This window comes from Phalaenopsis equestris, unplaced genomic scaffold (assembly GCF_001263595.1).
Source record: "Phalaenopsis equestris unplaced genomic scaffold, ASM126359v1 Scaffold000636, whole genome shotgun sequence".
Lineage (NCBI taxonomy): Eukaryota > Viridiplantae > Streptophyta > Magnoliopsida > Asparagales > Orchidaceae > Phalaenopsis > Phalaenopsis equestris.
The window spans coordinates 414110-424961 of record NW_018165076.1 but is presented as its reverse complement, the minus strand read 5'-3'; the positions used below and the strand labels follow the sequence as shown (position 1 = coordinate 424961).

At 33.5% G+C, this 10852-nt stretch overlaps 1 protein-coding gene across 1 annotated transcript in view; it reads left to right on the top strand.

Moving 5' to 3' along the window:
- LOC110030040 (probable thiamine biosynthetic bifunctional enzyme, chloroplastic) overlaps nucleotides 1-10852 on the top strand; it is a gene marked incomplete at its 5' end in the record, with an annotated part of 46793 nt that overhangs the window by 12337 nt on the left and 23604 nt on the right.

Genomic DNA, 10852 nt, shown 5'->3' with positions numbered 1-10852 from the left:
TATATATATATATATATATACACGTAAATTAAAACGTCCTTCCGAAGCGGGCGACGAGATTTCGATTTCGGCGACTGACAGCTTCTTACGGGCGACCCCCCCAAACTTTCTTCAAACCTTCTTCTTTTAGTGCCGACAGAAGGGGCTTAAAAAGGATTACTTATTTATGAATATAACAACAAAGTTATTTTTAACAATGAAAAATTGAAATATAATAAGGATATTTCAGATATTCGTGGAAATAGAAAAGGTTTGAGAATATGGACATAAAGGAAAAACTTAGAATGTAATTGAGAACATCGTTCTTTATGCAAACTATATCAAGTTATATATTTTATTATTGAGAGTATTTTTCTTTCTTATTTGTATGTATTTGTGTACACACATTTGTTTATAGCAAGAATATAATTTAATAAAAATGTAATTCTTTGCAATTCTATCTATTCTAAATTGGTATCATAATACAAAATTATACTTGCATCTAGCCAGATCATTGGCCTCGTCATTGCTAGTGAACTTGCACACATTATTTTCAACTATTAAAGCACCCGACCTCCTTCATTTTGAGAAAATCTTTAAATCAATCTCTATTCAACGGTAAAAATTTACGCCTTAATTATCTCCTTTGGTCTCCCGCCAACAGTCTCTGCTAGATTGACAGGTTTTTATTGACTCCATCCCCAGTTGGCACTAGTCCATCCACCACATCAATCTTATTTTCTCCATTTCAACTCATTGATACATGTGATCATCGCCTTCATCTCACCAAATTATTTAGCTAATTTTAGGCTGATATAATTGTAATTAATCATGTAGCTAATTTTTAGTCCCTAAAATTTATATCTTATTTGCTAGAGGATTTTTTTTTTATTTGTATAAATTCAATGTAGTGGGATTAAGGCTTTATTGTTGTTGTTGAATAAATTCAACGCAGATACTGTTAACGAAATATTCAAGAATTCATTTCCAATTCTTCTCACTGTATCGGGGCCTTAAGACTTTCCATTATTTGCATTTTCATTAGTTGTAGCCTTCATCGATGTTTTTCCATGATTTTATGGAGTTATCTTCCTTCCACCTAAATTTTTAATAATTAGCTTTCTTCGTTGCGATCTTTTTTCTATCCATTTTTTTTCTTTTTGAAGTCATTTATTAGCATGGTTTTCATTCCAATGGAAAACAGCAATATCTTTGTTCTCATGGCTTAGGTTCATTTAGAATTGAGTTCGAAAACCTAAATCCAAATGATAAAAATATAAAGATGCATTTAACATTTTTTTAATAAAATTTCCTTAATTTGTCAAAATTGGTTCTTACTCTCTTAATGGAAGGGAAAAAATGGGCCATTTGCTTGGCTTTATATATCTCAGCAAGGCAATCCTACATTCAATGTTTGAGATGAATACGACTCTATGATGATGTTATGATTATGGAACTTTGCAGTTCTTGAGATTATTGATACTTGCATGTTCCTTCATTTAACAAAATAAATATATGATGCGATATGTTAAATATATTTTAAACTTTTATGTAGTTTCAACCTATTAAAATCAATCCTAAGTTCTCATTCTTAAATCAAAGGATGATTATCCATCGTGGAATTTTCCAATCCCCTCTTTTCCTTTTGGCAAAATATGAATTATTATCAATGCATTCAAATGAAATGCAAACAAGATGCATCTCTTCTTAAAGGATTTATTAAAAATGATCAAATTTATAATTTTTTCCTTATGGATTAAGCATCAGGTTGATGTTGTATGGGTGCAAATTTTTTGAATTTAGGATATACCATTACCAAATAAAGTCATTGTATTATTCAAAGGGAACAAGGGAGAAAGTGGAGTCATGATTGCCTACAATCCCTTGGAAGTGTTAACCTCGATTCAAGTTTTACGAATTGACACAATCAAATGTGACATCATGAAAAGATAAGAAACGAAGCTTCAAAAGAGGGATAAATTGGAAATGCATTGATTGTTGTTGAAATTGAGCCAAAGTGTTGTTTATTCGTGAAAATGGATTATGACGATGCATACTTAACATTCAAATTAATAAAAAGAGATATTTTGTAGCCAATTCATTTAGCACAATGAACGAGATGAATGCTGACGCGAGATCACAAATCAGAGTCAAGGTGACCTAATCAATGATAAAATTGCTCATACTTGTTTGTTTACAAAATTGATTGTATTGATGTATCCAGAATGTCAAATTTGCCTGAGAAAGAAATCCTTATTGTGGGTTCCCTACATGCGAGTTACTAATGCATAAACCTTTACTGGAAATTAGGAAATTAAAAAAAAACATGTTAATGGTAGAACATTTATATTTTAGGGTTTACTAGTTATTATTGTTATTAAATTTAAGATTTAGGGTTTAGGGTTCGAATCCCCCGTGTTTTGGGTATGATACTCGAATATTTAGTACACCTAGGATGGTCGGGGCTTCGGCCATTCCTTTAAATACATATATACATATACATGCATATATATACATATACATACATATATATATATATATATATATACATACATACATATAAACATACACATATATATATATATATGTATGTTTATATGTTATATATATATATATATATACATACATATATTTATTTTTGGAAAAAGCCTAAGGGCTAATATATTAAAGTGGAAAAGATACAAAAACGTTGTATGAGAGGGCCTAAAAGAAAACCCAACTCACACAATAAAACACACACAAATCCCAAATAAAGCAAATATACATAAATGTAAAAAATCGAAAGGTCACCAAAGGGCGCAAAAGTGATAGGGACGTCCCACTTTAGTTCTCCTTCTGTCTCTAATTCTCGGAAGTGAGCCGGCTAACAAATTAGTAAGGTGAGTACCATTGCTCGAAGTAACCAAAGTATCATCCATCAGATTCCTGAGCTCAAGTATGTCTCCATTTTTCTTCTTCCTCCTGGATGTGTAAACCTGTTATTCCTCATCCGATGATTGACTCATCTGATCAATAGATTGTTGCAAAGTTGGCCGGACAGGTGTAGGCTGTTGCACATCATGATCTCCATGAGCCTGAGTAACATTAACAGTTTGCTTGACCTCATGAGGCGGTAGTGAAGCAGTAGAAGTATCTCCCTCTCCCCAACGATAGAAGATTTCAAAGACGGGAGAGCTACAACATTGTGTGGGGACTGAATGGTTGTCATATTGCCTGCGAAAATAGCGACATTTTCAGGGGTATTATTTTGATGATCAATAGTGTCAATAACTTGGAGCTGATCAGACGGAGATGAATTCACTGTCTCTGGCGGAACACTTTGTTTTTTTGTTCTGAGGTGGGGGTGTAGATGGTAGCATTGAGAACTGGAGTGACCGAACATACGACAATTTGAACAATATGAAGGAAAATGCTCAATCACTATCTTTTGCTAATATCCATGGTGTTGTGTGCCCAACCAAATTTCCTCAGAAGCAGATAAAGTGATGTCTCTTTCAATAAGTACTCTAACATCAGATGAACGTGAAAGATTAAAAATAGGAACGCCGGTTTTGAGAGGCTTACCATAAGCTGAGGCAATAGAGTACAACATTTTTTTGTAAAATAATGAAATTTCAGACTAGGAAGGCGAATCCAAACCGGAATGATTGGTGGTTCCGTCTGTGGGTCAAAATCTACAAATCATTTCAGAATTTTCATTGTCCTGTTATCAATCAAGATTATTCTTCTAGCAAATAAGCACGTGTAATCCTCTTCATTATTAAGTTGTATAAGAATGTGTCTTCTTTCTAACAGTCAAATTTTCACTTTCCAACAAAGTGCATAATCTCAAATTCCTTACGAATCAGCTCCATTTTGAGATGACCATATAAAAATTTTCTGACTAAATTCAGTTGATAGGAGGAAGCAAGTTGATTACCTTCAACTTCTCTAAAAAAGATGACAGACTTCTCATTCTTCCTACAAGGTTTCTTGATGTCCTCCGCTTACTCAAACGAAGGAGGGAAATAACACGATTTAAATGTATCTGAGGCGTGGACACCCGCAAGGGCAGCAACATACGATCTGTCCGAAGTCATCCCCAATAGATGAAGGTGCGGCGTTAAGAACAGTGAAAAAAACAAAACAGAGAGCAAAATCCGAATTAGAACAGGGAGCAGGAGCGGAAATCCCTCTGTGAAGCCCCTGCAATTTCAACTCGATCTCGAGGATGAAGGCAAATGTCGAAGCCACGAAAGTCGCAGCAGATTGTCAGGGCGAAGCCGCAAAAGGCGGACCAAACAACAGAAGATGGGCGAGCTGAAGACGGTCGGGGCGAAGCCGCAGAACAGGCGCAACTCAACGAGGTCTATGAAGACGACGAGCCGCGAAAGGGAACAGAGGAGCGAACTCCCGTTCTTCTTCGAGCGAAAAAACTGTAGCAGAGGCTAGGGTTTGTCGTGAGGCGAAACCCTAGCAGAGCCTCCCGTCTCTTCCATTCGATAAAAAAAAAATATTATAATCCCCCTATATATATATATATATCTATAAAATCCCTCTATACCTTCCTTATGAAGTCGAGCCATTTACCCAAACCTGCTCTCTGCCCTTAACTCTCTCATGCTTTGTCGTTTTCTAATCAATACCTAGAGAAAAATAATTTTCTAGTCTAACCTCACACCCAATACGCCTAATATGCACAACAATTAGCCCCGACATTCGTCCCTCCCAGTCTATATTACAAGCCCACATCTAGTACCCATTTTCTCTCTCTCCCTTCTCTTCTTTCACTCATTATGCAGTTCACTCTAGCCCTCAAAGCTGCTCATCTACTTCGACTCTCTCTTCCCAACCTTGTTGCTTAGCTCTAGACTCGCATAATGCCTCTTGTCGCAGTTGCACCCTCTCTTCCACACGGTAATCTCGCCACTGCCTCTCCTTATCACACAACAAATCCTCTTGCTTATTTCATTCTTTTGTTTCTCCCCATTTACCCTGCACCAAACAGGTGCAACAGTGGCTTCCCTTTCACAGCATGTACCTTTCTCAAAGGCCTTACTGTAACTCATGAGAAGTATGCACAACAATTTATGTCACACCTCAACCAACCCACCCTCCTTAGGGTCAAGTAGTGGTTCAACAGAGGTGAACGACTCGATGAAACACAATTCTCACTAACTTTCACTCTGTCTTACATGAAGCGAGATAAAAAAGGTGGAGAATTGGTCTCACTCAATCATCACAAGCTCAAGTCATCCAATTCAATTCAATATTTATTCATTTATATAAAGTAGTGAACCATGCATAATAAATTTACAAAACATATACAAAACCGCTAAATATCAAAACATTTAAATGTATATTTCCCATAAAGTCTTCAAAATCCTCCAAAATTCTATTAATAAAAAACTGCACAAATCATATTACTTAGTTAATTGCTGTGATCCTTAACCCTCCCTAAAATGCAATGACATAATCTGAGGAAGCTACAAGCTTAATGGAATAATCATTATTAAATTAAAACTCAATAGAAGGAAAAGAAATAATGTTCATGCTCAATCATGACTAGTATGAGTGATAATAATAATAAAGAACAAACACTTTTTAATTACATAAAATATGTAAAAGAATTGTGTAAAAGCGATAAATAGTAACAAACAAATTGTAATTAACACACTTCATTCAATCTTTTATGCAATCATATGAATGTTTTGATTTGTATTTGTATTATTATTATTTGTTTTGTTTTAGAAATGTCATATTGCACATACATAAACTTTGATTTAATTCATTTCCTTTGGTTGGCACCCGTTGACTACAACAATCACTGGTAAAGGTTGGTCATCTTCCAATATAACATTATCAATAACTTCTTATACTAAAATGTTTACTATAATCTTATTATTAAGAGTAGGGAATTCTTTTTTTTTTTTCATCTTCTTTTCTTACACAATTCATGAGTTAAATAGTATATTTATCATTGCAATTATGACATTTCGTTGATCAATTTACTATTTATATGAGTCTACTTGCAATCAAAATAATTTAACGAACATACCAAAACAATAATAAAATTAATAAAATACGGTGAGTTTTATCATTCCTAAAATCAATGTTGCTGTTATTGTTGTATGTCAAGCACTTAACATCTAACGACGAGCTTTAAAAAGTTATTCTCATTATTAGGAGGGTGCTTATTATCCATAGAAGCCACATCTTAAAGATTTCACTAAATGAGAGCTAAATCTCTTGGTTTTGTCTTATCTAAAAATCTAATATGCCTTCTAAAAATTTAACCTATAACTATTGGCTCTTTTAAAAGAGCCACAAAATTTTAAAGCCTGCATGGATATCTGTGATTGAAAAGTAGGAAGGATAATTCATACTTAGATATTTAGCATGAAGAGAGGTTTAGCAATGTGGTGTATAAATGCAAATTAAAATGTAATTGAGGCAGTGTTGTTTTAAGAGAGTGCCCTCTTATAACGATAGGTAAATTTTAGTTAGTTTGCAGTTGACACCAGTTGCTATAATATAGTGTTAGTAAAAAGTTGATTAAAGCCAATTTTAAACAGTTGATACTACCGAAGAAGGATCTAAGTCGATATATGGGGCTGAACTTTGAGAATCATGAAAGTTAATACTAATCAAGATCATGCCAATAATGCTAAGTTCTGCTCGATCAAGTATTACTTAAGATATCCAGATACTCTTATACTCAGGGATTTAGATTAAAAATTGGAAGAATAATCCACTGATAGTTCAGATGTTCAGATATACAACATGATAGTGAAGGTGCTATTATTACATGTGTATAAATAAAAAAAATAGAAAATGTCAAATTAGTCCCCTGACTCTTTGCATGAGGTCATTTTAGTCTCAGAGTCTTTAATAATGTCAATTTAGTCTTCGTACTTTTAAATATAGATTGAAATAGTCCTCATGGAATACTATTCCAACTCAATTTTAAAAAATATTTAAGAACTAATTTGTTTTTTTTTCCTAGGCTCTCAGATAACCATGAAAGATGGACAAAACGATTAGATAGACCTGATGTTAGCTAGGGAAGCTTGTCTTTGCTCGACTGATAAGGAAAGGAAAGCTTGGATAAGGTTCGAGTCTCGCTGACGCCCTTCACTTCTTTAGTACTGGTAGGATTGGTCTACCAGCTCCACTCATACAAGTCAATCGAGTTCTAGTCGAGATATAAAGTATTGGCTCACCGACGATCATACCATTGAATAAGTTTCTCATGACCCGTACATAAATCGGTGCAGGGATAATGGTCCCAAGTTCGTTCTCGTTGTGGAAGCGAGTGTCTTGCTTGATCTTTCCAGTCACGCTAATGTAGAATTAGGCTTGAGCACAAGGAACTTCACTGCACAATTGAAAGAGAAAGATAAGAGAAAGATCGATTTGAGAATAAACGAAGAGAAAGAAAAGAAGAATGCTCTAATGATTAAGAAAGGAAGCCAATCTTCGAAATAACTCTAGAAGCTGAAAAGAAAGACAAATACAAGAGCATTTAAGACAAAATCAATCAGTATGTGCATGCTTTGAACCTAACCCCAATGTCTTCAAAGAAAGTTGAGGGTTGAGAGGTAAAAGAAGCACATTGGCCCCATTTAAATAGTCAGAGGACTATTTTGACACTAAACTCCACAACAACAATAACAAGCCTTTATCCCACTAAGTGGGTCGGCTACATGAATTCTTTTTCTATGCTGCGTTCTATTGAGTGTCATATTTTTATGTAATTCTAATATATTAAGTTCATTTTTTATATAATATGCCCAAATATTTTTAGGTCTACCTCCGTCTTTCTTAACATAAGTCGAATGTAAAACATTTACTCTCTTAACTGGATCATCAACCGCCCGACTTTTAATGTGACCAAACCATCTAAGAACACTCTCTCTAATTTTTTCTTTCACTAGAACTGAACTAACTCTATCACTGATATATTCATTTTGTAGTTTGTCTCTAAGTGTTAGGCCACTCATCCACCTAAGCATTCTCATTTCAACAACACTTAACTTTGTTTTATGTTGCTTTTTTGTTGCTTTTTTGAAGGCCAACATTCCAACATTCGGCGCCATAGAGCATTGCAGGTCCCACCACTATCTTATAAAGTTTTTCTTTTCGGTCGAAGCACTAATTTCTATCACGCAATAGGCCTAATGCATTCCTCCACTTCAAACAAGCAACTTGATTTATGCTAATAACATCCTCATTTATATCACCATCACTTTGAACAATAAACCCGAGATGTTTAAAATGTTCACACTTTTAATGATTTGATCACCCATATTTACAACTCTGCAACTAGAGATACTCCTAGTAAAATTACATTCAATGTTTTTAGTTTTAGATCTAGTTAAACGAAGGCCTTTATCCTCCAATGTAGACCTCTATAATTTAAATTTTTCCGGAACTTTCTCTAGCCTTTTCCACAAGAAGGATATCATTTGCGACAAGCATGCACCAAGGTTCATCCTTCTGTAAAGGTCCAGTAAGAGCATCCATAATTAAAACAAAAAGATATGGCCTTAAAGACGATCCATGATGTAATCCATCTGAAATAGAAAAATACTTGGTCAATCCTCCTTTTGTTCGAACACAAGTAACAACTCTAGTATACATATCTTTAATGACTTGAATATAAGTCGTATCAACACTTTTCTTCTCTAGAAGTCTCCAAATGACTTCTCTTGTAACTTTATTGTAAGCTTTTTATAAATCAACAAAAAATATGCATAAATCCTCTTTATTCTCTCTGTACTTTTCCATCAAAGCTTCCATAGTAGACCTGCTCTATATAAATCCAAACTGATTATGAGAAATCTTTGTATCATGTCTTAACATATGTTCAATTACCATCTCCCATAATTTTAAAGTGTGACACATCTACTTAATTCCTCTATAATTTTCACTCTTCTGTGCCCCTTTTATTCATAAAAATGTGGACTAAAATACTCTTCCTTCGCTCCTTAGACATCTTTGTAGTTTTAAAAATAATATTAAAGAGTTTAGTGAGACAAGAAACTCCCAAATTTTCTAATTATTTCCACACTTCAATTTGGATATCATGAGGTCCTATTGATTTTCCACCTTAGTTTTCTTTAAAGTCTCCCCAACTTTTTTTTACTAATGCGGACGTAAAAATAAAACATTTTATTAATATTAACGATATTAAGATCCTTAAGGTCGATCGTATTTTCAGCAACTTCTTTGAAAAAGTTTTCTAATAGCTCACCCACTTATGTTGAACATCTTCCTCTAAGAAAAGCATTTTTTGATTATTTTCTTTAATATACTTTACTTGAATTAAATCTTTACTTTTCTTTGCTTTTTGCTTGGCTAGTTTATATATATATTTTTCACCGTCTTTAGTATCTAATCTATTATAAAGATCACTAAAAGCGAAATTTTTAGCACAACAATGTTTTTATAAGGAGATGCACTTAACTAGATACAGCAAATGGTTCAGTTCCCGTGGCATCAGTTTCTATGTTTGAGTGTTTGCAAAGGTGATTTATAAAGGCAAGTTCAAACAGAAACTACCTATTTGGGTTGATAAGTACTATTGCCAGCAATGTGTACCAAAGATGGAAAACCGCACTCAGGTCATGTATTGCTGAATAATGAAGTTCTTTTTGAAGAGTATCAAGAAATTACCATTTTTTTACATCTCGATCAGTTATATTTATGACCACTTCTAATCCGCTTGGCGTCAATGACCTTATATATTTGTTTATTATTGTATTTTATATTTCCTTGAATGCATGCATCCCTGCTTATAAAAAAAAAGCTATACTTTTTTAATGCTGAACATGCCTGTTTATCAGAATAAAGAATAGCTGCTTTTTTTTGGTTTTCTGAACTTCTTTAACTTTCATTATATTATTCTGTATTTTTTTGAAAAACTTACATGCATACCACTTAATTTTTATGTATTTACATATCTTAACACCTATATTTTAATTTTTACATATATGTCACCTTATCTATGCATGAAAAAGTGTATTTCACTTTTTAAAAGTAAAAAATAGTGATTTTCTTATGTGAAATGAGAGATTTGGTTGGTATAAATGTCAAAACTAGAGTTTAGGTGTTAGATTGTAACTACTTAGGAATTGAGTGGTATGTATATAAATGCCCCTTTTTTATGAGAAGTTTTTTGTTCTCTATTTTACTATTGAATTAGATATTTTAGATTTGACTTATGCTAAGAAAGGTAGAGGTAGACCTAAAAAAATTTAGGCTTATTATATAAAAAAAATGATCTTAATCAATTAGAATTAAATGAAAATATGATACTCGATGGGACAGAACGAAGAAAAATGATTCTTGTAGCCGACCCCACTTAGTGGGATAAAGGCTTGTTATTGTTGTTGTTGATTGTTTTGATTTTGATGGACCATATCTAGTGGTGCCATATGAAAATCTATACCGTCAACTTTAATTGAAATTTAAATTAAAGTAATTTACAAAACTTGGCATTAGATAATTTTATTTATTTATTAGTAGAATTCAAGTTGGATGGTTGAAGTGGAGGAATGCATTGAGCCTATTGTGTGATAGAAAAGTAACACTTAGACTTCAAATGGAAAATTTTATAAGATGGTGGTGAGACCAGCAATGCTTTATGACGTAGAATGTTGGTCTTTAATAGAGAAGTATAAAATTAAATAAAGTGTTGCTGAGATGAGAATGCGTAGGTGGATGATTAGCTTGACACTTAGAGACAAAATGTGAAATAAATGTATCCGTGAAAGAGTTGGTGTAGCTCCAGTGGCAAACATAATAAAGAGAGAATTTACGTAGGTGGTTTGCATTAAATGTTGACCATGAGTAGATACTTTAGGTTCGACTTATGTTAAGAAAGGTAGAG